This window comes from Gorilla gorilla, chromosome 10, assembly GCF_029281585.2.
Source record: "Gorilla gorilla gorilla isolate KB3781 chromosome 10, NHGRI_mGorGor1-v2.1_pri, whole genome shotgun sequence".
Lineage (NCBI taxonomy): Eukaryota > Metazoa > Chordata > Mammalia > Primates > Hominidae > Gorilla > Gorilla gorilla.
The window spans coordinates 142,852,953-142,858,952 of NC_073234.2; the positions used below are offsets into that span (position 1 = coordinate 142,852,953).

At 41.1% G+C, this 6,000-nt stretch overlaps 1 protein-coding gene across 1 annotated transcript in view; it reads right to left on the bottom strand.

Annotated features, from left to right (window-relative positions):
• The window catches only part of LOC109023102 (transmembrane protein 132E-like), a 48,378-nt gene extending 43,584 nt beyond the window's left edge, over positions 1–4,794 (bottom strand). The window contains exon 1 of the transcript XR_008670185.1: positions 4,423–4,794. The gene's annotated coding sequence lies outside the window, so the exon portion shown is untranslated. The remainder of the gene's footprint in view (positions 1–4,422) is intronic.
• Between the last annotated feature and the right edge of the window lie 1,206 nt (positions 4,795–6,000).

Sequence of the window (6,000 nt, forward strand, 5' to 3'; positions counted from 1 at the left end):
CATATCCAACTAAGGCTTTAACATTTAAAATGTATAAACAATTCACAAAACTCAATAATAAGCAATCTAACAGCCTGATTAAAACATAGGCAAAAGACTTGAACATTTCACCAAAGAATACATTCACATAGCAAAAAAGCAAATGAAGCCGGGCGAGGTGGCTCACGCCTGTAATCCCAGCACTTTGGGAGGCCGAGGCGGGGGGATCACGAGGTCAGGAGATCGAGACCATCCTGGCTAACAGAGTGAAACCCCGTCTCTACTAAAAATCAAAAAAAAAATTAGCTGGGCTTGGTGGCAGGCGCCTGTAGTCCCAGCTACTCCAGAGGCTGAGGTGGGAGAATGGCGTGAACCTGAGAGGCGGAGCTTGCAGTGAGCCAAGATCACGCTACTGCACTCCAGCTGGGGGGAACATGCGAGACTGTCTCAAAAAAAAAAAAAAAAAAAAAAAAAAAAAGCAAATGAAAAAATGTTCAACATCATTAGCTATTAGGAAAATGCAAGTTAAAACCACAGTGATATACGCCTACATACCTATTAGAATTACACATTGCACATTGTCCAGTGCTGGTGATGATACAAAGCAACTGAATCTCTCAGGTATTGCTGGTGTGAATGCAAAATGATACAACTAGTCTGCAAAACGTTTGACACTTTCTTATACAGTTAAACTCATCGCATGGCCCAACATGTGTACCCCTATTATTTTAGCCCATATAAATAAAAAGGTATGTCCACAGAAGTGTGTACACAATTGTTCATAGCAACTTTGTTTGCAAGAACTAAAAGCCCTAAACAATTCAAATGCCCTTCAGTGGGCAAGTGATGACTTGTGTGACATCTATAAATGGAATAGTATTGAGAAACACAATAACTTGGATAGATCTCAATGACCATTATGCTGAACGGGGAAAGATTCAAAATACACTTATGATATTATTTTATTGCTAGAACATTCTCAAAATGACAAATTATAGTGTGGAGGACCGATGAGGGGTTGTCAGGCATTAGGGTTATGTGGAAGGGATGACTATGAATTGCTGCCTCCCTGTATTTATATCTGATTGTGGTGACAGTTATGTGACACTGTACATGCAGAAAAAATATCATAGAACTTTACACCAAACCAAACAAAACCCAACAAAACAAAGCCACAACACAGTGCACTGAAAAACTTATGACATTATAAAAAGTCTATAAGGTATCAATATCAATTTTCTGATCTTGAAAATTGGGCTGTGGTTATACAAAATCTTATCATTGGGATAAACCAGTTAAAGGGTACAGGGGACCCCTCTATCCTGTTTGTGTAACTAAAATACAGTCTAAGTTATTTCAAAATAAAAAGTTAAAAATAAATGAATAGATACAAATTTGGACACAATTTACTCTCACGAAGAAATTTTACTTTTAGTTGTCTATCCAAGAGAAAATAAAAAACATCAACACAACTTCTTGTACACTAATATTTATAGAAGTATTAATTAGAAGAGCCAAAAAATAGGAAAATAATGCCCATCAACTGATGAACTGATAAGCATATATGATATTTACACACATTAGCATAGACAGCAAGAAACAGCATTGAGTTCTTATGCATGCTACAACATGGGTGAACCTCAAAAATATTACATTAGGTGAAAGAAACTAGATGCAAAATACCACATATTGCAAGATTCCATTTATATAAAAGACCCAGAGAAGGCAAGTCTGTAGAGACAGAAATGAGATTCATGGGGCAAAATGAGCAAGGAAGACAAACAGGCATCCACGATTTTCTAGGGATGATGGAGATTTCCTGGAATTGGATGGTGGTGACGGTTGCACAGCCCTGTACCCTTAGTAAAAATCATTTAATCGTACATGTAAAGAGGTGAATTTTATGGTGTGTGGATTACGACAATAAGGTGCTTTTAAAAATATTAATAGAAAAGCAAATGCATGTGAGATTAGTGGACATGCACTGCAGAGCCTAACTCCTGCCTGGTGCCCAGGAGGTGTTCACCAAGCGGCACCTGTTTTTCGTGGCTTCAAAGCCACATTTAGTATTAAAAAAAATGGTATAAAAGAAGACTGGACTCTTCTCCATAAAGTACTGGACACAACTGAAGATCCTCTCCTCTGCTGAGAGGGTGGGACCCTATAGCCATCACCGGCCAAAGAGGACATTTTCCAGAGTCCAAGGTGGTTCTGGGGAAAGTGAGAAATGTCTCCCCCAAGGTCCACAGTGACCCCTCTCTCGGTCTTTTCTAAATGCTCTTGCTTCTTGTCTGTCTCAGGAAAGAGCCCAGCAGCTTTTCCAACTGAGTCTAAATGCATAAAGGCACGATTACTCCACCCCAGGAGCTCAGAGTTTATGCTTGGTATTTACTCGTGGTGTTTAAGCTTGGTATTTAATCATGGAATAGAATTCTTCCTCATTCGTGAAAGGAATTTTACAAAAAAAAAAAAAAAAAAAATTAGGAGAACTCTGTTCCTTGGCAGAAAACCTTGCTGACATCCCGGATGGCAAGAACTGGGCCTCCCTCATCCAATGCCAGCTTTCAGCCCAGTGTCAGCACACAGGCCCTCGGTGAAGGTGTGTGTAAGGAATGACTGCCAAACAATACCTTAAATCTCAGCAGCATTTCACAGTTTAAAAGAATGTGAGGAACACTATGGACTGATCACTGGATTAATGTCATCTGTCCTCTAGATCACATTGACATGAGAATAAATGAACAGAAAGTTGTGATCTCGCAACAAAATAGGGCTATCAGCAGATAAAAGATGCCAGTCATCTGTGAGGATGGAAAGAATCAGATGGCCTGTTAGTGACCGACGGAACGAGAAAGATAAGCCTGGCATAGTTCCCCAGCAGAGAAACAACGATAGCAGAAGGGGTGAATTAGGATCCATAAGAGGTTACCCATGTCACAAACTCGGCCACGAAAAAAATGACAAAACTAATGAATATCTAACAGGAGAAGTGGGTGAAGTCTCAGAGTGCCATTTCTTCCACTTGCAAAACAGGAAGTCAATCCTATGGGCTAAAATTGTGTCATGAAAGGAATAGAAAGGAGAGGTTACGATGGTGGAGGTGCTAGGAGCCACAGCAGTGAGAGCAGCCACTGTGATCATAATAATGACTTAATTGTGCCACACCTTGATCTATTTTTTATTCAAGCTTTTTTTTCCCTCAGTATTACCAGGGTATTTTAAAAATTAAAAATGTATCAATGTCAGTTAATATGTTTTCTGGGGGATTTTTTGTATTTTTTCAACATTATTGAGGTATAATTCACAAGGTGCGGTGGCTCACGCCTATAATCGCAGCACTTTGGGAGGCGGAGGCAAGTGGATCACCTGAGGTCCGGAGTTCGAGACCAGCCTGACTAACGTGGAGAAACCCCATCCCTACTAAAAAAATACAAAATTAGCCAGGCGTGGTGGCGCATGCCTGTAATCCCAGCTACTCTAGAGGCTGAGGCAGGAGAATCGCTTGAATCCAGGAGGCGGAGGTTGTGGTGAGCCGAGTCATGCGATTGCACTCCAGCCTGGGCAACAAGAGTGAAACTCCATCTCAAGAAAAAAAAAAAAGCTGTACATATTTAAAATGTACAATGTGATGTTTTGATAAACATTTACACTGTGAAATGATTAAGACAATTAAGCTAACTGACATGTCCATCAACTCATATATTAATAGTTATTTTTTTCTTTTTTGTGTGGTGGGAATACTTAAGCTCTACTCTCTTAGTAAATTTCAAATAAACAATATGTTATTAACTACAGGCACCATGTTGTTCATTAGGTCTTCAGAACTTACTCATTTTGTAACTGCAAGTCTGCATCGTTTGGCCACTAACTCCCCTTTTTTCCCCATCCCACGACCTCTGGTAACCACTCCTCCACCGTTTCCGTGAGTTTGACTTTTTAGATTTCACATAGAGGTGAGATTATGCAGTATTCGTCTTTCTTTGTTTGGCTTATTTCACTTAACATAATGTCCTCCGGGTTCATCCATGTTGTCTCAAATAGCAGATTTCTTTCTTTTTTTTAAAGGCTGAATAATGTAAATTGATACAGCCATTATGGGAAGCAGGATGAATGTTCCTCTAGAAATTAGAAATAGAACTACCATATGATTTCCCATTCCCACTTCTAGTTATATATCCAAAGGAAAGAAAATCACCGTCTCAAAGCGATCTCAGTACTCACATGTTCCTTGCAGAATTATTCACAAGAAATAGAAATGACCGATGTGCCCGTGGATGGATTAGTGGTAAAGAAAATGTGATCACACACACAGACACGCACACACACACACACACCATATACAGTGGAATACTCTATTTTTAGTGAAACACATCAACTCTACTTTGGATTTTTTGTCTTCTTATAATCATAAATAAAAACGAACACTTATAGAATGCAACTTACAGAGTAGGATTTCATTGTTATAATGTCCACGTGTCAGTTACTTATCCATGCGTCTAATGGTCGTATTGGAGGGCGCTGCGCTTAGAATTTTTTTTCTTCCTAAGTTTAATAATGTTATAATGAGCATGCATCATTTTAAATAAAAGTAATAAAGCTTCTTAAGATTTTGGCTGAAGCAGGTTGCCAGGAGCCAGGGGTCAGGGGCTGCGCTGAGCGCTGGCTCGGGCTGCAGGAGGGAGGCTTCATTTGCTCACACTCAGGTGGAAACCGGGAAGGGCTGGAAATCGCAGGTCCTGAGGACGCGGCGAGTTCACGGAGAGGACCTGCCGGGCACGGGCTCTGGGAGCCTCCGCGGGGAGGGGAGGGCGCGCGGCCGGCGCGGTCACAACCCGGTCTGCGGCGGCATCTAGCGGGCGCGCCGGGACCGTCACCCACTAGGCCCTTCTCCGGAAGAGAAGCTGATGCCAATCAAAACGCCATCTCTACTCCTTGTCAAAGTCAAGTCATTTAGCGAAAGGCTTACTGAGCTCTGCAATCAGCTACGCAAGAAAGAAGAGTGTTTAGGAACATTCCCTAGCTGTTTCTCTCAGGCGGGGATGATGTGCAGCTGGAGTGCCCTGGGATAAGGGGTGGGAGTCAGGGCAGAGAGGCTGTAATAGACACGTCTCTCCTAATGGTCAGGGACCAAGCCACCCTCCTCATTAAATCATTTCAATTTCACCACTACTCTTGAGCCCCTCCTTTTTAAGCACACTGAAATCCTAATTTTACAAAAGTTGCTGTCATTTATAATATACTTTGTATCATACTGTACATACATAATTTCCTCACTTAAACCTCAAAATAATTGTTCTAGGAATTCTATTACCCATTTTGCAGGAAAAAAAAAAGGCCAAGACTCCAGAAAGCTGAGGATCAGGTCTGAGATCATAAGGCTTAAGTAACAGGTGAGGCAAGATTTAAACCAAGAGATCTTGACCTCACTTAACCACAAGCATTTCCACATTTCTCCTGCTGTGGAGAAGAGATTGTTCCTTTATTGAACGATACAGAAGGAGAGAAATACGTTGGGGGCAAGGGTTCAGGCTTGGCATTTCTTAGCAGAATCTCAGAATTAAAGGAGACTACGGTGCAATTCGGGAGCAAGTTGAGCTCTTTCACTGCTCATAAACACGTGCTTATTTATGACTCCGCACTGTGATTCAGTAATCTAGTTCACCTGTCAACAGTAAAGGTGACTTTTTAAAGAAAGTTACTGCTTCAGAATACAGAATTCTGATTATTTTACCACCTTTAAGCAGGTGTACAAACAGCAGCATAAAATCCTTCATATCATTGTCCTCAATTTTGTGATTCAGGGCTTATCACCCAACGAAGCAGAACAATTCCAGGGCAGAAGTCTCTGATGGATGCGCCACACGACAGCTGGTTTTTTTGTGTGTGTGTGTGAGATGGGTCATAAATATTAATGGTATTGACAGAGTCTAAAAAATGTGTCATTTCACATCCCTGCCATTGAAGCACCCGGAATTCCACGACTTTGTTGCTCTGACTGACAACCACTCCTGTTTCTTTCCT